The following is a 21,831-nucleotide window of genomic DNA, read 5'->3' as shown; positions in this document are numbered from 1 at the left end:
AATAAACTTTAAAAAAATACCTTCACTAAAAATATCTAGATTTTAGGGCCTGGCCAACCACTGAGTACTATGGGCTAGCCAAGTTGTCATTAAAATTAACCATCACAAACCCATCCATGTCAACTTGACACTCATATGTGTCTCCTTAAACCATACTTAATTTCTTTTTTATTAATATTTTATTTATTTTTGAGAGAGGGATAGAGACAGCATGAGGGAGGTTCAGAGAGAGAGGGAGACACAGAATCTGAAACAGGCTCCAGGCTCTGAGCTAGTTGTCAGCACAGAGCCCGATGCGGGGCCCGAACCCATGAACTGTGAGATCGTGACCTGAGCTGAAGTCGGATGCTTAACTGACTGAGCCACCCAGGCGCCCCTTAATTTCAAAATAAAGACAATAACAAGGCTGTACTCCCTCTTAACATGATACAATTATTCTTCATTCAACTGAAAATGTACTAACATTTTCCCTAGAAGAGGATGCAAAATTCTTGGTGATGTTTACTTTTCTCCTTGGTGTCCTATATGCAGATGTATCTGTGAGCAACCTCACTCACTTAGTCTTCTGCCTTCCCCAAATCTTATAGATATTGGAAGGGAAACTAGCTTTAACCTGCATTTTTCTTAGAAATAAAGGACAATATTCCCAGAAGCTGACTTCTGAACTTTGTAGACTTAGACTATTTCACAGTTTTGCCAAGGACTAATCATGCTTTGATCATTTTTAATACCTACCTCCAACTTCAAAGTCTGGATATAAGTGGAAAAACTAGGAGTATTCCAAGTCTCTCCAAGATTATTTGAGTTTTTATAATAATTCTTTAACTTACAGGGGCACCTGGGTGGCTCAGTCAGTTAAGCATCAACTCTTGATATCAGCTGTGGTCATGATCTCACAGTTTGTGAGTTTGAGCCCTGCATTGGGCTCTGCACTGACAGTGTGGAGCTTGCTCAGGATTCTCTCTCTTCCTCTCCCTACCCCTCCCCAACTTGCTCTCTCTTGCAAAATAAATAAATAAACATTAAAAATTAAAAACACTAATTCTATTTACAGCTAACTAATATCGGTCATAAAATCTTAGATTTGGAAGGGCTCTTATAGTCTACCTAGTCTGTTGTTATATAAATCCTGGTCTATTCCTAGGATTTCACCAAAAAGGTTTTAGGTGAAGGGATTTTGCCATCCTAAGAATATTTGAGAAGCTCTTGGTCTAATTAACCCCTCTGGCTCCTGGCTCCTCCATTCTTCCTTCCGTCAAGTGGTCAGTGCCTTGGGAAGAAGCCCACATGGTCCCCTAGGTTGCCCATTTCATCTTCATATGACTCTTAAAATCACTTTATATTGATTTTACATCACATCTACTGCTCTATATCTTAACCAGTTATAGGAATTGGTTCATTTCTGGTTACTCAAATAAAGCAGGACCTTAGCATTCACAGATTTAACATTAGCAATTTCACCATGGTCCTCAAAGCTTCATGAAATGACCTAACTCATAATTTTGCTAGGACATTAACTTGAGTAATGTTTTCTGCTAGGCTGCTCTGTAGAATTAAGTCACTTAGCTGGCAAGTGGGCCCATCCAGAAAGTCAGCATTCACTTTTGATTTTTGTCTCTCCTTTTTATGTTCCCAGTAACTCTCATGAAAGGAGTAAATAGTCCTATAAGTGACTTTGGTCCTATATTTATTATTTATAAAAGATTGAAGGCAGTCAGATTTTAAGCTATTTAATTTTATGGGAAAATATATGCTCTCGTGGTATTTATGTACTTGGGATATTTGAAGGCTTTGAGAAATATTCCTAGTGAATGCCAATGTTCTACCAGATAATCAGTTTCCAAGGGCATTTTTTTTCCCAAAGAGCTCTGAGCACTGCTTTCGCATTTCTTTATTACTAGAAGAAGGTGAAAAGGGATATATATATATCGAAGCCCATAAAGATTTTGACATGTCAAAAATCAAATAGCATTTTGAAGGAAAACTAAAGGAAGAATGCCTGGATTAGCATTAGTAGGGAGCTAGCTAGTAGTGCACTATGACCAATGTGTTCCTCAATTCTGTTGATGGAAATCCTTAAGATAAATATTTGTGCAAAAATTCACATGATGGAAGCTTTAAACTTAGTAATTCTTCTTTCCAAAGTCAATCTATATATTAATTAATTTATTCTCCCTTTTCTTTTAGAATTGATTTGAACTGGCTTATAAGGCTATTTAATTATTTGATAATACAGCATGAGTAAAAAAGTAGCAACAATATGGGTGAATTTCTAAAAGTAGGTTTATCAACAAAAAAGGAAAAATGCATTCAAAGAGACTAGCAAAGAATAGCATGTGGATCATGTTGGCAAACTATAGCCCGTGGGTCGAATCTGGCCCTGTTTGTGTATAGTATACAAGGTAAGAAAGGTTTTTATAGGGGCTCCTTTTATAGGGGCACTCAAAAGTTGGTTGAGTGTCTGACTCTTGATTTCAGCTCAGGTCATGATCCCAGGATCATGGAATTGAGCCCTGTGTCAGGCTCTGCACTGAGAATGGAACCCGCTTAAGAATCTCTTTCTCTCTCTCCCTCTGCCCCTCTCCCTGGCTTGCGTGCACACGCACACCCTCTCTCTCTCTCTCAAAATAAAAAGCTTTTATAATTTATGATGGTTTTAAATGAAAAAGAAACCCAAACAAACAAAAGAAGAACATTTTGTTACATTTGTGTAAATTATATGAAAGTCAAATTTCGGCATCCATAAACAAAGTTTTATTGGAACACAGTCATGTTTGATCATTTACATATTGTCTACAGCTGCTTTCTTGCTCAAATGCCAGAGTTGAGTATGTGAGACAGAGACTGAATGGCATGCAGAGCCGGAAATATTTATTGTCTGGTTCTTTATAAATAAAAGTTTGCTGACCCCTGATGTAGATTACTTAGAAATACCTCCTGCATGCGGAAGGCTAAGAGGTTGGGCTGGAAGACCATTTGATCCCTGTCCATATCTGTAACAGCTTAACTGTGTTCTGAGTCATTGTGATGGGGTGGCAGTAATATGGCAGTCAGGGCTTAGGTGCTTGATTCAGAGAAGGGGACAGAAAGGTGCCAAGGTGGGTGACCATGGATAGTTGGTTCTGATGCTTCATGAGTGTCTACTGAGACCCAGCAATGATATGATCTGAGGGGACTTTAGCTGGAGTGCTATGGAGGGCTTGGAGCATGAACAGGGAGAACAAAGAACAGAGTAAAGAAACACGATTGGGAGTAAGGAAGTGTGAGATGAGGAAGAAAAGTGGTGAATATGGAAGAGAGTCATTGAGTCTGGCTAAGTCTGCTAACTCATCTCTGCATATTGGTGAATGGGGTCGAGCAGGAAGAAGAAAATATGCAATGTTTAAAAAAGATGACTATTTCAGTCATATTGGTTTAGACTGACCTGTTCAAATGATCGATATCATGCAGTCAAATGAGTTGACCGCAATTCTTGAGGTGACACTAGAGTATTGAAAATGTTTCATGATATTGAGATTAGAGACGTTGAATGGCCCAGACCTTGGCCAGCTCATAACTGTCACTCCATGCCCCTCTCCCTGCCCCATCTGATTCACCCCAGCTGCCACCCTTCTGCCTTAGGAGTTATGGCCCAGAAACAGCAGCCAAATGAGATTCAAGGTGCCCAAAACTTCTGATGCTGACCGGTAAAAGGCGGGTTACAGGAGAAAGTTTAAGCTGTGATCTACTTGGGCATCCACCTGATTGCCCTAAGCCTGAATGGAAAGTTTAGGATCTTCCCATGGTAGAGAAGGCAATCACACAATCAACAGACAGGCATGCATGAAGACCATACCACCCAAAAGTTAAAAGCAGGTTCCAAGTTTATTAACACAAAGCCTCACTGGAAAAAGAAGTTCAAAGAAGAGAATGGAAGACATAGTCTCTTGACCTGCCCCACTGGGTCAGAGTTCACAGTGGTCATTAATGCCAGTGATGCCAGCCACTAGCGAAGGGGCCATATCAATGACTTGGGTTCTTGATCAGTTACATTAGCAGCTTTTCCTTTTATGTGTATTTTCTTCTATGTAGGCTGGGAGGAGGGCAAAGTAAGGCAGGGAGAAAGTAGTAGAAAGTTCTTTATAACAATTTTCCCTCAGTTTTTTATTTCATTTTTTAAAAGTATATTTATTTTGAGAGAGAGACAGTCGAGGGGATGGGGGGGAACAAATTGAGAGAGAGAGAGAGAGAGAGAGTCCCAAGCAGGCTCCATCAGTGTGGAGTCTGACACAGGGCTCTTTCCCACAATGGTGAAATCATGACCTGAGCTAAAATCAAGAGTCAGACACTTAACCAACTGAGCCACCCAGCTACCCCCTCCCCGCCAGTTTTTTAATCTGTAAAATAAAGATGAACTAAATGATTTCTAAGTCACCTACTTGTTTTCAAATTCTGTATTCATAACTTGTACAAATGAAGAAACTGCATCAAAATTCTTACTGCTCCACTAAAGAATCTTTTCCAAAAAATGGAGCTGATTAAAGGCTTGAAACAGACAAATATGACCCCAAATTATCTCATAAATCTTATTGTAATGAGTTCTGAAATAGCGTACCTCAGACAGATTTAGTGATGCTGACATGTTGAAATATTTGCAATTCAAAATATCAAGATATTGATTTAAATACATTTTATGATTCCAGTCCAAGATAGTGACATTAGAGGTTCTTTAACTCCCAGGCTCCCACGGACACACTGAGTTTACAGCTACACACAGAGCAATTTCCTCTGCAAAAAATTCAGAAACTACACATTGACTTGTACACATCAGGCAAATGAGAAAATATCCACATAAAAACGTGGGAAAGACTGAGACACACTTTCACCATGAATCCCATCCTAGGCAGAGTGCCATACCATCTGGAGGGAACTCCCATTCCCAGCTTCCCCCTTAGGAACAAAGATTTGGACTGCACATCTAGCATCCTAACTTTGAAGACTCCCACCTAAGGGATGGGACCCCCAAACCCCTACTCTGAAAACCAACAGGGCTTGCATTCACAAGACCCACAAAACTATTAAACAAACAAACAAAACTGGTTTTCAACTGTTTCATGAGATCTTGCTATGGCAATGCCCCAGGCCTCCATGTAGAGGGTGCAGGCAGAAACCACCAATCTCCCAGTTTTTTTCTTGAAAGATAACTATTTGCAAATTTTAAAAGGTACTACCTACATCAAGCTCTTAATTTAGCACATATCTAGAAGATTACACTGTAATCTTCCCCAGAGATAGGGAAAGCCAGCAGACATCACCTCATCCTTCTTCCTCTAGCCCACTGCGAATCGCCAATATCTCTCTGGAAGGAGCCTGTTTGCACATCTGGCATCTCAACTTTTATAGCTGCCACTGAAGGGATGGGCCCCTCAATTGCCTGGCTGTGAGAACAAATGGAGCTTGTGTTCACAAGTCCCACAGGACTTTAGCGAACTAAGAATGAGTTCTAAACAAACACAGGAACAACCCCCAACCCCCCACCCCATGGCTCTACATCTGGGTCCTGTATGGAGGAAGAAGGCAAAAATAGCCATTAGTTTCTCCTTGGAGGAACCCTAACTACACGTTCTCCCACATACTGGCTGAGGGTTTGGCTTCCAGTCACCCTGCATGTAGATTCTGGTTGTGTTCCTCTCCTTTGGGACAGTGACAGGTCTTGGCACATCCTTAACAATGGTGAACCACCAAGAACAAACAAGACCTCTTAGACAATCACAAAGGTTTCAGAGTCAACCAAGAGCTTGGTCCAGGTTGATGGGTAATGCTTAAACCCTACATGAAACTACCACTCAGTCAAGACTAGGAGGGGTGGTTGTTTTTATCTAGTGCACAGAAATCAACACAGAGAGGCAAGGAAAATGAAGAACCAGAAGAATATGTTTCAAACAAAAGAACAAGATAGAACTGCAGAAACAGATCTCAATGGAACAGAGATAAGTATCTGTTTCAGTACATCTGATAAAGAGTTTAAAATAATGATCATAAAGATGCTTACCAAGATCAAGAGAACAATGCATGAACAAAGTGGGAATTTCAACAAAGAATTATCAGAAAGCACCAAATAAACCACAGAGCTGAAAAATACAATAACTGTACTGAAAAATTCAACAGAAGGGATTAGCAGCAGAGTAGATCAAGGGGAGAGAAAAGATCAGTTTACAGTGAGAAGGGCCTACATTAAGAAAAAATGAAATATATCAAATAGACAACCCAAATTTACACTTTAAGGATCTAGAAAAACAAGAACAAACGAAGCCGAAAGTTAGCAAAGAAATGGAAAAGCAAACTCAGAGCAGAAATAAATGAAATAGAGACCAAAGAGACAATAGAAAAAAATCAATGAAACTAAAAGCTGGGTTTTTAAATTATAAGTAAAATAGACAAAACTTTAGCTAGACTTACCAAGAAAAAAAAAAAAAAAGAGGACTCAAACAAGTAATCTCTATCAAAATTCCAGTGACATTTTTCACAGAAATAGAAAAGATAATCCTAATATTTGTATGGAACCACAAAAGATCTTGAATGGCCAAAGCAATCTTGAGAAAACAACAAAGCTACAATTCATGATTTCAAAATGTACTATAAAACTATAGTAATCAATCAGTGATATTTGCATAAAAAGAGATACATAGATCAACAGATTGAAATAGAGATCCCAGAAGTAAACCCATGCCTACAGGGTCAATTGATTTCCGACAAAGGAGCCAAGAATACAAACTGGAATAGTCTCTTTAATAAATGATACTGGGAAAGCCAGAAGCTACATACATATGCAAGGGAACAAAACTGGAGCACTATCATATGCCATTCACAAGGCATATGAAGGGATTACTCAGAAGGGATTAACAAATTGAATGTGGGGCTGGAAACGTAAAACTCTTAGAAGAAAACCAAGATGGTAAGCTCCTGGACATCCATCTCAGCACTGATTTTTTGGATTTGATACCAAAAGCAAAAGCAAAAGCAACAGAAGCTGAAATGAACAAAATGAAGCTGCCTTGCACCAAACCAAAATATGTATGCACAACGAATAAAACCACTAACAAAATGAAAAGGCAACCCATCAAGTGGGATGAAATGTTTATAAAATATGTATCTGATAAAGGATTAATACCCAGAATACATAAAGAATTCATATAAATCAATGGCAAGTCAAAACAAAACAAACCCAGACAATCTGATTAAAATGATGGGTAGGCACGCCTGAGTGGCTCAGTCAGTTAAGTGTCCTACTTTTGATTGATGATCTTATGGTTTATTGGTTCAAGCCCTGTGCAGGCTCTGTGCTGACAGTGCAGAGCCTGCTTAGGATTCTCTCTCTCCCTCCCTCTCTCTGTGCTTCTCCGTTGCTCATGTTCTCTCTCTTTCAAAATAAATAAAACATTAAAAAATAATAAAATAAAATAAAATAAAATAAAATAATGGGTAGAGGATCTGAGCCATACAGAGGGCCAAAAAGTATATGAAAAGGTGTTCAGCATTACTAATAAGCAGGGAAATGAAAATCAAATCCACAATGCAATATCGTCTCACAAACGTTAGAATGGCTGTCACCAAAGAGATAAGTAATAACAAATGTGAGCAAAGATGTAGAGAAAAGGGAACTCTTGTGCACTGTTGTCGGGAATGTAAATTGATGCAGCCATGTGGAAAATAGTAGGGAGGTACCTCAGATGATTAAAAATAGAACTACTCAATGATTCGGTAATCTCACTTCTGGGTATATATCGAAAGGAAATGAAAACAGGATATTGAAGAGATATCTGCCTTCCCATGTTCACTGCACCATTATTCACGACCAAGATATGGTAGTATCGTAAGTGTCTGTCAGTGTATGTGTGGCTAAAGAAGGTGTTTTACACACACACACATACACACACACACACAGAATTGAATATTTTTCAGCCATGAGAAAGAAGAAAATCCGTCCATGTATGACAACATGCATGCATCTTAAGGGCATTATGCTAATTGAAACCAGACAGACAGAGAAAGACAAAATAACACATGGTATCACTAATATGTGGAATCTAAAATATATATACGTGTGTGTGTGTATTGTGTATATATATATATGTATACACACACACACACACACACACACTTCAGGAGTGCCTGGGTGATTCAGTTGATTGAGTGTCAGGCTTTTGATTTTAGCTCAGGTCATGATCTCAGGGTCGTGGGATCGAGCCCCAAGTTGGGCGCTCTGGGCTGAGCATGGAGCCTGCTTAAGATTCTCTCTCCCTCTGCTTCTCTTCCCCACTCACAAGCACTCAATAAAACAAAATAAAATAATAAAATAAATAACATAACATGACATGACATAACATGACAATATATATACATCAAACTCGAAGAAAGAAAGAATAGAAAAGTGGTTACCCCATGGTTGGGGGTTGAATAAACAGGGTGAGTTGGGTAAAAGTACAAACTTTCAGCTCTAAGAATAATAAAGTCTTAGGATCTAATGTATAGTTAAATTACTATAGCTGATAACACTATGTTATATAATTGAAATTTGCTAAAAGGGTAGAATTTAAATGTTCTTATCAAAAAAGTAAATAAATAAAAAAAGAAAAACATATAAGGTGATGGATGTAATAATTACCTAGAAGCTATTAACTAGATCCTTTCACAATGTATATATATTCACACATATGTAATTATATATGTATCTCAAATCATCATGATGTAAACCTTAAATATCTTACCATTTATCAGTTATACCTCAATAAAGCTGAGGAAAATACATTTCATAAAAATTTTCTCAGGTTCTTGCTTGGAGGATCAAAAAAGTAACAACTGGGTGGCTCAGTAAAACATCCAACTCTTGATTTTGGCTCAGGTCATGATCCCAGGTTCATGAGATGGAGCCCCGTTATCAAGCTTTGCACTGATAGCGTGGATCCTGCTTGGGATTCTCTCTCTGTCTGCCCCTCTCCTGCTTGTGCACACACTTCTCTCTCTCAAAATAAATAAATAAATAAACACTTTAAAAAAGTAACCATAAATGCAATTATCACTTTTCCTCAAAGACTTGTAAATGATCATATAAGTTAAGATTATATTTGGCTGCATAAAAAAAATAATAACAGAAGTTTAAATGAGCTCTCTCACATACAAAAGAAATCCTGCTGGAGGTAGTTCACATTCAGGTTGGTTCTGTGGCTCCAAAATCAGGGATGACTAGTCAACGGTCACCTTAGTGCTGTTTCTGCACGTTTGGCACATCATTCCCAACCTCAAGGTGCCTAATTGTTCAAAAGGGCTGCTGGGGCACTGGTCACCATGCCTGCACGTTGGGACAAAACGGCACATCCTTCCTAGGTAAGAAGCTCTCTTTAAGTAGCCTTCTGGGAAAACACACACAGCACTTACACTAATATCTCATTATCGGAACTTAATGAAATAGCTTCCCCTTGGTGCAAGGGAACTGAGAGCAATATATTTCCCATAAGAGTGCACTGAGGTCTGGACAGAAACTGTAGACTTATTTTGAAGACAGGAGAATGGATGCTGGGTGGGAAAGAGCAGCTTCTACTACAATGATGAAGAAACACAGGTGCCTCAATAAGCTCTTTGTGGACCAGACACTGAAGACACTTGGGATGGATTTTCCCCATTTGGTAGATGTTGCAGAAGCATGGGCTCCTTCGGCATCCCAGGTGAACTCTCTTGGGAGCTTGTTCATTAGAAAGAACTTGGGGCTTGGGGGGCGCCTGGGTGGCTTAGTCGGTTAAGCGTCCGACTTTTGCTTAGGTCATGATCTTGCGGTTCGTGGGTTCGAGCCCCGCGTTGGGCTCTGTGCTGACTGCCAGCTCAGAGCCTGGAGTCTGTGACTCCCTCTCTCTCTGACCCTCCCCTGCTCACGCTGTCTCTCTCTCCCCTAGAAATAAATTAAAAAATATATATATATATATACATATATATATATATATATATAAAGAAAGAACTTGGGGCTTGGATCAATCTTCACCTGGCCTCAGTTGCTACAAGTGATAGGTCTTGGGAAAGTAACACGGTCTCCGAGTATATTTCCTTACTTGAAAACTGAGAACCTTCCGACTGCCCAGGTGGCTCAGTTGGTTGAACGCCCAGCCCTTGGTTTCAGCTCAGGTCATGATCTCAGTTTGTGACTTCAAGCCCCTCATTGAGCTCCATGCTGACAGTGAGGAGCCTGCTTGGAATTCTCTCTCTCACCCTCTCTCTGCCTCTCCCTTTCTCTCTCTCTTGAAATAAATAAATACAAGCTTTTACAAAATTGAAAATTTTATATAATATCATCCCTCCCTTCCTAGGGTTGATATTAGGCTCAAAGATGCAATAAGTAAACATTTATTAAGGATTCGCTATATTCCAGTCTGTGGGCTAAGTGTTTTATGTACAGTATTTAATTTCATTGAGAGGCCGGATTCACATTCAAGTTTCTACTACTAAATATTGATAGTGTCTATTATGTACAAAATATTTGGATTCAGTAGTAAATGAAACGGTTTTCTTGCTCTCCTATAGGACAATCACATTCTGCTAGATAGTCAGACATAAAGCAGCACATTTACAGAATTAATTGCTTCTTGAGAAATCCTCTATGTGCTCTGAAGGCAAAGTACGAAGTCCTGCGAGGGCTGAAGAAGGGGATGTGACTTGCTTTGGGGGGTCAGGGAAGGCTTCCTAGGAAGGAGACCGGAGCTGATCCTAGAGCAGTTTCAGGAATTTGGCAAATTGGTGAAAAGTTTCCACCGATGAGTTACCACATATGAAAAAAATCACAGATGTTAGGAATAAAAATTCTAGTTATTCATTCTAAGGATGGGTTGTAAGGATCTGACTTTGAAAGAAGAGGCAGAAATGTTCTGAATTGCCCATTTCTTCCCTTTCCCCAAGTGTGCCCATTGACACGTCCTTCTTCACATAAAGAAGAAACATGAGCTCAGATCTATATAGCCTTTAGTTTAATTATACAGTTAACTCTTGAACTTGCTGGGTCCACTTATATGCAGAATATTTTTATGAAAAATGAGTTATCGTTTCCATTTGGTCTAGGACTTGAGAGTGGGCTCTGGGGTGGTTAAAAAGCTGCCTACTGGCTTCAGGAAGAGGCTCAGGCACAAGTCCCAACACCAAGAGACTGCTGGACTCCCAAGGCTCTCAGTCACTCTTGGGGGTGAGCCTCTGAAGAGACACCTGCACAGCTTAGTCTGGGGGGCGGGGCCGGCCAGCCTGCACAAGTGCGTCAGGTCGTCGCCCGGCTTCCTCGTGGAGTTTCACCTGCTTATCCCGGAAGTGGCTCTCCAGGAAGTACCAGAGATGGGCGTCTTTGCGGGCAGGACCCCAGGCACGCAGATCCAAAAGGGCCTGATTTGGGTTCTTCTTCAGGACCATAAGAGCTTCTGGGGCCTCTGGGGTTTTACCCACTCATCTTGGGGAGGCTTCTGCACTAGCGGAGAAGGTGAGGTCTCCCACCGGTTTGCATCTTCGGGAGACGCAGGGTGCACTGGAGCTTCTTCTCATTCACCTGGGGAAGAAGGGGCCCATGGCCTGCAGAGCTGCATGGCCCTGTGGGAAATAGAAGCCCAGAGAGGGGCAGGTGCAGGAGGCAGGCAGGTTTGCCAGGTGGTTGATGGCAGCCTCCACCTCGGTGGAATAATTCTGATGAATCTGGGAGCTCATGGGCAACGAGGAGCAAAGCTCAAAAAATGGGTGTGGGCTGGTCCTGAAAGGCAGACGGTCCTGAGATGGTGGTTCTGAAGGTCATGACTGGAAAAGAAGTTGGAGACAGGAAGAAGGGGTGTTCCTGGGTCTGTTCCTGCCGAGCACTGGTGAAACAAGTCGCAGATCGGGGGTTGGGCACACTGCCTATGTGCAGTCTTTACAGCAAAGTACTGTACCTTCTCTTCGATATAATTTCCCTAATAACACTTTGTTCTAGTATAATGTATTGTGAGAATGTGGCATTTAATACATATAACCTAGAAAATATGTGTGAATCCACTGTTTATGTAACGGATAAGGCTTCTGGTCAATGGTAGGCTATTAGTAGTGAAGTCTTGGGGACTCAAAAAGTAGATGCGATTTTCGATTGTGTGTGGGTCGGCTCCCCAAAGCCCTGCATTACTCAAAGATCAATTGTAATTACTTTGCACAAACTGAATTTCTTCCATCCTTGCCAGTCATATCCTCCCAAATCCCACTGATGCTGGACTAATGGCAGATCTAAGAAATGACACCTTGTGCTGTTTCCTCACCCAGTTGGAGGGCTGTGATGCTTCTTGCTGTCATTTTGTAAATTTGGATAATACCCAGGACAAGAGTTCTCCATAATTGTCTCTCTAACTTACAAGGCCCGGGCCAAAGAAACGCCTTTGTCAGGAAAGACGCTGAAGCTGCCAGTTGGTAATTTTCATTATCAGCAAACCTCCATGGTCTGCTTGCACAAAATCATGGTCTCGGCCAAGAAAAGGCAGTAAAAAAGAAATGAAATTAAGTGGGAAGCCAACCAAAATAACAACATTCTTTTCTGGCTGATATATATATATATATATATATATATATATATATATATTTTGGTAGATGTGAAAGCAAATAACTTACCTTGAGCTTTTTCTGAGGGTTAAAACCTTCTCCAGGTCACGTGCGGGCCCTGCAAGTGACCTTCAAGATCTTTAAGACGCTTAGTAGTAAATTCTTTCAAGTGGATTTTCCATGGTCTTCAATCTGTAATGACAGCAACAAAAATAATAGATCAGATTTTACTTTTTCAGAGGTAAAGGTATTGTCTTCTTGATGCTCCCTTTCAGCTCTTTAATACATAAATCTGTATCTGTGGCCCACTGGGAATGACCAATTCCAGTGCTCTAACTCCAGGACTTGAATTTTGGTCTTTAACAATAAATACTATCAGTTGTTTTCTTAGAAGTCCCTAGCTTGCTTTGTTTATTTTCAAGAACATGCCTGCCAAATATCCAAGTCAGTGCAACCATAGTTTGCTGACTGCAGTTAGCTTTTCATTCTAGTAAAAACAGTGTTCAGGGTGAACAGTGGGTAGATGAGCTCACAATATGAACGGATACCCTAGTGGTTTTCTGTGAGGCAGCTATGAAACCCCAGTGTGCAGGAGAAGTCCTTCATGTATAGCTCCTACTTTGTTACACAGCGCAAAAAGCAAATAGTGTTTTAGTATTCCCGTGAAAGTGTGGGCATCATGAGGGGTCCATTGACCACACTTTGAGGACTGCCATTCTAAGATGTAAAATGCTTCAGTCTTTTTTTTTTTTTTAGAAGTTCAACCTCATTTCTATTCTTTTCTTTTTTAATTTTTTAATGTTTTATTTCTGAGAGAGAGAGAGACAGAGACAGAGAGAGAGAGACAGCGTGAGCAGGGAAGGGTCAGAGAGAGGGGGAGACACAGAATCTGAAGCAGGCTCCAGGCTCTGAGCTAGCAGTCAGAGCCTGACGTGGGGCTCGAACCCACAAACTGTGATATCATGACCTAAGCTGAAGCTGGATGCTCAACTGACTGAGCCACCCAGACGCCCTAGGCTCATTCCTATTCATGTAGGATAAAGAGATGCTTTGGGGGTTTGCTTACATTTATTTGTCAAATACAAAACTCCTAGGAATTCTAGCTCCTCTGCCTTTCCATAAAAATTTGAGAATCAGCTTGTTGATAACTATGGTAAATTGTTCTGGGATTTTGAGTGAGTGTCAGTAATATCTGTAGACCAATGCGGGGAGAAAGTGAGTCCTCCAAGTATTTACATGATGCATGTTTCCATTATTTAGGCCTTCCCTGTTTCCTAAGTTGGAGATGGTGATGGTGGTGGCCCTTCTTCTCCTCCTCCCTCTCTTCTCTTTCTTCTTCTCTCCCTCTTCCTCCTCCTCTCTCTCTTCCTCACCATCTCCTCCTTTTCCTTCTTTTTGGTGCTATTGAAAATGACACTTACTTTTTTTCTCAGATTCTTATTGTTCATTTCTGGTAAGTAGGAATATTGTTCCCTTTTTTGTATTGCATTGATCTTGTTCTGTGACATTGCTGGATTCACTTGTTTAGCTCAGGACTGACTCTGAGATCATTTTATGCATGACTTGGGATGTTCTACATAGCCAATTTGTGAATTCAAACATTTTTGTTTCTTCCTTTCCAATCTGTAATTTATTTATTTGTCTTGCTTTATTGCATTTCCACTATGTTGATGGATAGGAGTGGTGAGAAAAGGTGTTTTGCCTTGTTCTTGATCTAGGGGTGAAACCATTCAGTCTTTACCGTTAAGAATGATGTTAGCTGTAGGGTTTCTTTGTTTTTTTAAAATGCAAACCATGAGAGACTCTTGAATGCTGAGAACAAACTGAGGACTGATGGGTGTGGGGGAGGAGAGGGGAGATGGGCATGGAGGAGGGCACTTGTGGGGATGAGCACTGAGTGTTATATGGAAACCAACTTGACAATAAACTATTTGTAATAAATAAATAAATAAATAAATAAATAAATAAATAAATAAATAAATGCCTTTTATCAGGTTAAAAATATCCCCTTCTATTTCCGGATTGTGGATAGTTTTTACTATTAATGGATGTTAATTTTGTGAAATGCTTCTCTGTTTCTTTTGGAATTGTCTGACAATATTTTTCTTTTAATTCATTAATATAATGGATTTATACTGACTGATTTTAAATGTAAAGCCAATCTTGTGTTTCTGAGGTAAACCCATTTGTTTGTGATGTTTTACCTTATTATATGTTGTTCAATTTGATTTCCTAAAATTTTGTTGGGAATTTTTTGTTATCTATGTTATTGGAGATATTGGTGTGTAGTTTTCAAAGACAAATTATCTTTGTCTGGTTTTAGTATTGGAGTACTGTTGACCTCATAAAATGAATTGGGATGTTCCTGTGCTTAATTTCTGGAAGGTATTATTTAGAATGGGTATATTTTTTTCTTAAATTTGCATTTATCAGTGAAACTGGCTGAGCCTGGAATTTTGTTAGTAGATTTTAAATCGCATTCATTAAAAAAAAATAGATTTAGAACTCTTAAGATTCTTTTTCTTTCTGAGTGAATTTTGGAAGGTTTTGTCTTTCAAGATTTGTTCCATATTGTTTAAACTGTTGAATTTATGAGCATAGACTTGTTAGTAGCATTTTCCTTTAAAAGTCTACAGGGTCTGTTACAATGTTCCCTCTTCCATTGCAAATATTTGGGGGAATTTTCAGATATCTTTCTGCTTTTACTTTCTAGGTTACTTCTGGTCTGAGATCATACTTTGAGTAATTTCAATACCTTTAATTTTGTAGAGGTTTAAAATATATATTCTTCTTGGGTAGATGGTTCTATAAATGTCTTCTTTATCCTTACTGATTTTGTGTTCATTCTGTCAATTACTGAGAGAGGCATATGAACTCTCCAACTATATCTGTGAATTTGTCTATTTCCACTTTCAGTCCTGTCCATTTTTGCTCTGTGTATTTTGATGCATTAGTTACACTGAAGAATTATGCTTGTTATTAGAGGGCTGACCTCTTTATTATTATGTATTGAAGTTCTTTATCTCTGGTAATATGTCTTCCTCTGAACTTTAATTTTATTATTTTAAAAATTTTATAAAAATAGCTACTTTAACTTTATTGGATTACTGTATTTATAGTACATTTTTCTCTCCTTTCACTTTTAACCTATCTATGCCTCTATTTCTTTTTCTTTTTTTTTTTTAATGTTTACTTATTTATTTTGAGAGAGAGAGGGAGAGTGGGAGGAGGGCAGAGAAAGAGAGAGAATTCCAAGTAGGCTCTATGCTGTCTACATTGAGCCTGATGTGGGACTCTAACCCACGGAACTGTGAGATCATGAACTGAGCCGAAATCAAGAGTCAGACGCTTAACCAGTTGACCCACCCAGGTGTCCCTCTATGCATATATTTCAAGTGAGTTTCTTGTAGACAGCCTTCAGTGGAGCCATCCTTTTTTAAAATCCAGTATGGCAGGGGCACCTGGGTGGCTCAGTCGGTTAAGTGGCTTTGGCTCAGGTCATGATCTCACGGTTTGTGGGTTCGAGCCCCACGTTGGGCTCTGTGCTGATAGCTCAGAGCCTGGAGCCTGTTTCAAATTCTGTGTCTCCCTCTCTCTCTGGCCCTCCCCTGCTCATGCTGTCTCTCTCTCTGTCAGAAATAAATAAAACATGAAAAAAAATTTTAAGTAAAATCCAATATGACAATCTTTTAATTGGTATTTTTAAGTTCGTTATGTTTAGACTGTTTATAGTTAATGTATCTATTTATAAGGTGGAATTAAAATCTACCATCTAACTAGGTTTTTAAATATTTGTTCTATTTATTCTTTTTTAAAATATAATTTATTATCAAATTGGTTTCTGTACAACACCCAGTGCTCATCCCATAAAGTGCCCTCCTCTATGCCCATCACCGACTTTCCCCTCTCCCCCACCCCCCCATCAACCCTCAGTTTGTTCTCAGTCTTTAAGAGTCTCTTGTGGTTTGCCTCCCTCTCTCTCTGTAACTCCCCCCCCACTTCCCGTCCCCTATGGTCTGCTGTTAAGTTTCCACATATGAGTGAAAACATATGGTATCTGTCTTTCTCTGCCTGACTTATTTCACTTAGCCATAATACTCTCAAGTTCCATCCACGTTGCCACAAATGGCCAGATTTCATTCTTTCTCCTTGCCATGTAGAATTCCATTGTATAGACAAAGCACATTTTCTTGATCCATTCATCAGTTGACGGACATTCAGGCTCTTTCCATGATTTGGCTATCAGCACTGAAATCAGCAGTTGAAAGTGCTGCTATGGACATTGGGGTGCATGTGCCCCTATGTATCAGCACTCCTGTGTGTCCCTTGGGTAAATTCCTAGCAGTGGTATTGCTGGGTCATAGGGGAGTTCTATTGTTGATTTTTTGAGGAACCTCTGCACTGTTTTCCAGAGGGGCTGCACCAGTTTGCATTCCCACCAACAGTGCAGGAGGGTGCCCATTTCTCCACATCCTCACCAGCATCTATAGTCTCCTGATACGTTCATTTTAGCCACTCTGACTGGCGTAAGGTGGTATCTCAGTGTGGTTTGATTTGTATTTCCCTGATGATGAGGGACGTTAAGCATCATTTCATGTGTCTGTTGGCCATCTGGATGTCCTCTTTGGGAAAGTGTCTATTCATGTATTCTGGCCATTTTTTCGCTGGATTATTTGTTTTTTGGGCATGGAGTTTGTTGAGTCCCTTCTAGATTTTGGCTACTAGCCCTTTATCTGATATGTCATTTGCAACTATCTTTTCCCATTCTGTTGGTTGCCTATTAGTTTTGTTGATTGTTTCCTTTGCCGTGCAGAAACTTTTTATTTTGATGAGGTCCCAATAGTTCATTTTTGTCTTGATTCCCTCGCCTTTGGAGATGTGTGGAGTAAGAAATTGTTGCAGCTAAGGTCAAAGAGGTTGTTTCCTGCTTCTCCTCTAGGGTTTTCATGGTTTCCTGTCTCATGTTCAGGTCCTTCATCCATTTTGAATCTATTTTTGTGTATGGTTTAAGAAAGTGGTCCAGGTTCATTCTTCTCCATGTTGCTGTCCAGTTCTCCCAGCGCCATCTGTTAAAGAGGCTGTCTTTTTTCAATTCCATACTCTTTCCTGATTTGTCAAAGATTAATTGGCCATACATTTGTGGGTCCAATTCTGGGTTCTCTATTCTATTCCATTGGTCTGTATGTCTGTTTTTATATCAATATCATACTATCTTGATGATTACGGCTTTGTAGTAGAGCTAAAATCTGGGATGGTGATGCCTCCCATTTTGGTTTTTTTCTTCAATATTACTTGGACTATTCAGGGTCTTTTGTGGTTCCATACAAATTTTAGGTTTGTTTGTTCTAGCTTTGACAAGAATGCTGGTACAATTTGGTTGAGATTACATTGAATGCATAGAGATTGCTTTGGGTAGTATTGGGATTTTGGCAATATTTATTCTCCCAATCCATGAGCATGGAATGTTTCTCCATTTCTTTGTGTCTTCTTCAATTTCTTTCATAAGTTTTCTATAATTTTCAGCACACAGATCTTTTATATCTTTGGTTAGTTTTATTCCTAGGTATTTTATGGTTCTTGGTGCAATTGTGAAAGGGATCAGTTTCTTGATTTCTCTTTCTGTTGCTTCATTATTGCTGTATAAAAATGCAACCGATTTCTGTACATTGATTTTGTACCCTGCGACTTTGCTGAATTCATGTATCATTTCTAGCAGACTCTTGGTGGCTCTGTCAGGTTTTCCATGTAGAGTATCATGTCATCTGTGAAAAATGAAAGTTTGACTTCATCTTTGCCATTTCTGATGCCTATTATTTCATTTTGTTGTCTGATTGCTGATGCTAAGACTTCCAGCACTATGTTAAACAACAATGGTGAGAGTGGACATCCCTGTCGTGTTCCTGATCTCAGGAGGAAAGCTCTCAGTTTTTCCCTCATTGAGGGTGATATTAGATGTGGGCTTCTTATAAATGGCTTTTGTAATGTTTAAGTATGTCCTTCCTATCCCGACTTTCTCAAGGATTTTTATTAAGAAAGGATGCTGTATTTTGTCAAATGCACCTATTGACAGGATCATATGGTTCTTTTCTTTTGTTAACGTGATGTATCACATTGACTGATTTGTGAATATTGAATCAGCTTGGCAACCCAAGAATGAATCCCACTTGATCATGGTGATTCATTCACCGTGAATCATAATTCTTTTTATATGCTGTTGAATTCAATTTGCTAGTTATCTTGTGGAGAATTTTTGCATTTGTATTCATCAGGGATATTGGCCCATAGTTCTCTTTTTTTTGCTGGATTTCTGTCTGATTTGGGAATCAAAGTGACACTGGCTTCACAGAATAAGTCTGGAAGTTTTCCTTCCATTTCTATTTATTGGAACAGTTTGAGAGAATACGTATTAACTTTGTTTTAAATGTCTGGTAGAATTCCCCAGGGAAGCCATCTGGTCCAGGACTCTTATTTGTTGGGAGATTTTTTGATAATTAATCCAATTTCTTCACTAGTTATGGATCTGTTAAAATTGTCTGTCTCTTCCTGTTTGAGTTTTGGTAGTGTGTTTGTGTTTAGGAATTTGTCCATTTCTTCCAGGTTGTCCAGTTTATTGGCATATAATTTTTCATAGTATTCCCTGATAATTAGTTGTATTTCTGAGGGATTGGTTGTAATAAATCCATTTTCAGTTGTGATTTTATCTATTTGGGTCTTCTCTCTTTCTTTTCAAGAAGCCTGGCTAGAGGTTTATCAATTTTGTTTATTTTCTCAAAAAAAAAACCCAACTCTTGGTTTCATTGATCTGTTCAACTGTGGGTTTTGGGTTTTTTAATTTTATATTATTTATTTCTGCCCTGATCTTTATTATTTCTCTTCTTCTGCTGGGTTTGGGGTACCTTTGTTGTTCTGCTTCTAGTTCCTGTAGGTGTGCTATTAGATTTTGTATTTGTGATTTTTCTTGTTTCTTGAGATAGGTCTGGATTGCAATGTATTTTCTTCTTAGGACTGCTTTTGCTGCATCCCAAAGGTTTTGGATTGTTGTATTTTCATTTTCATATTTTTCCATATATTTTTAAATTTCTTCTCTAATTGCCTGTTTGACCCATTTGTTCTTTAGTAAGATGTTCTTTAACCTCCATGCTTTTGGTGGTTTTCTAGACTTTTTTTTTTTCTGTGATTGATTTCAAGTTTTGTAGCATTACGATCTGAAAGTGTGCATGGTATGATCTCAATTCTTTTATATTTATTGAGGGCTGCTTTGTGACCCAGTATGTGATCTATCTTGGAGAATGTACCATGTGCAGTCAAGAAAAGAGTGCATCCCATTGCTTTGGGATGTAGAGTTCTAAATATATCTGTCAAGTCCATCCAGTCCAATGTGTCATTCACAGCCATTGTTTCTTTAGTGATTCTCTGTCTACTTGATCTATCTATTGTTGTAAGTGAAGTATTAATGTCCCCTGCAATTAACACATTGTTATCAATAAGATTACTTATGTTTGTGATTGCTTTATATATTTGGGTGCTTCCAAATTCGGTATGTAGACATTTATAATTGTTAGCTCTTCCTGATGGATAGACCCTGTAATTATTGTATAATGCCTTTCTTCATCTCTTGTTACAGCCTTTACTTAAAGTGTAGTGTGTCTGATATAAGTATGGCTACTCCAGCTTTCTTTTGACTTCCAGTAGGATGGTACATATTTCTCCATCCCCTTACTTTAAATCTGAGTGTCCTCAAGTCTAGAATGAGTCTCCAGTAGGCAGCAAATAGATGGGTCTTGTTTTTTTATTCATTCTGATACCCTATGTCTTTTGATTGGAGCATTTAGTCCAATTATATTTAGTGTTTCTTTTTGAAAAATATGGGTTTAGAGTCATTGTGTTATCTGTAGGTTTCATGCTTGTAGTGATGGCTCTGGTACTTAGTGTTTCTTACAATATTTCTCTGAGTCCCCCTTAGGATCTCTTGTAGGGCTGGTTTAATGGTGATGAATTCTTTCAGTTTTTGTTTGGGATAACCTTTATCTTTCCTTCTATTCTGAATGACAGGCTTGCTGGATAAGGATTCTAGGCTGCATATTTTCCCTGTTCATCACATTGAAGATTTCCTGCCATTCCTTTCTGGCCTGCCAAGTTTCAATAGATAGGTCTGCTACTACCCTTATGTGTCTACCTTTGTATGTTAAGGCATGTTTATCTCTAGCTGCTTTCAGAATTCTCTCTTTGTCCTTGTATTTTGCCAGTTTCACTATGATATGTCATGCAGAAGATCCATTCAAGTTACATCTGAGGGAAGTTCTCTGTGCCTCTTGAATTTCAATGTCTGTTTCCTTCCCCAAGTTGGGGAAGTTCTCAGCTACGATTTGTTCAAGTATCCCTTCAGCCCCTTTCTCTTCATCTTCTTCTTTGGGAATTTCTATGATACGGATATTGTTTCATTTGATTGTATCACTCAGTTCTCGAATTCTCCTTTCATGTTCCTGAGTCATTTTATCTCTTTTCCTTGGCTTCCTCTTTTTCCATAATTTTACCTTCAGATTCACCTATTCTCCCCTCTGCCTCTTCAATCCACACTGTGGCCACCTCCATTTTATTTTGCACCTCATTTATAGCATTTTTTAGTTCATCATGACTATTTTTAAGATCCTTGATCTCTGCAGCAAAGGAGTCTCTGTTGTTTCCTATGCTTTTTTCAAGCACAGCGATTAATTTTATGACTATTATTCTAAATTCTTGTTCATTTATGTTGCTTATATCTGTTTTGATCAGTTCCTAGCTGTCACTTCTTCCTGGAATTTCTTTTGAGAATTCTTCCATTTGGCTAGTTTTCTGTCCCTTGAGAGTTTTAAAAGCTTGTTATGTGCTCTGCACCTGTGAGTTCTGCTATATCAAAGGGGGCTCATACACTGTCCAGGGCCTGGTGGTTCAGGAAGTATTCTTTTAAGGGTGTCCTTTGGTCTCTCTCGTTGTGGCTTCCCTACTTGTAGTGATGTTTTGGATCCTCCACCCAGTGTGCTTTGGTTTGTTCCTTGAAGTAGCCCTGGAAAGGAAAACAGACAAACAAATAAACAGGAAACAAAAACATGCAAATGGGACAAACACATAAAACAAACAAGCAAACAGACAAAAACAAACAAAAAATAAATAAACAAACAAAGACAGTTTAAGCACAAAACCAGAAATGCCAGCTACAAGTAAAGAACAGGGTGGAGGCAGTGCTGATGGAAGAGCATATAGAAAGAGAGAAATGACAGGAGCCAGGGAAAAAGA

The sequence above is a fragment of the Crocuta crocuta genome, unplaced genomic scaffold (assembly GCF_008692635.1).
Source record: "Crocuta crocuta isolate KB4526 unplaced genomic scaffold, BGI_CrCroc_1.0 scaffold243, whole genome shotgun sequence".
Taxonomy (NCBI): Eukaryota; Metazoa; Chordata; class Mammalia; order Carnivora; family Hyaenidae; genus Crocuta; species Crocuta crocuta.
The sequence above is the reverse complement of the archived record's forward strand: the minus strand, read 5'-3'. Positions refer to the sequence as shown.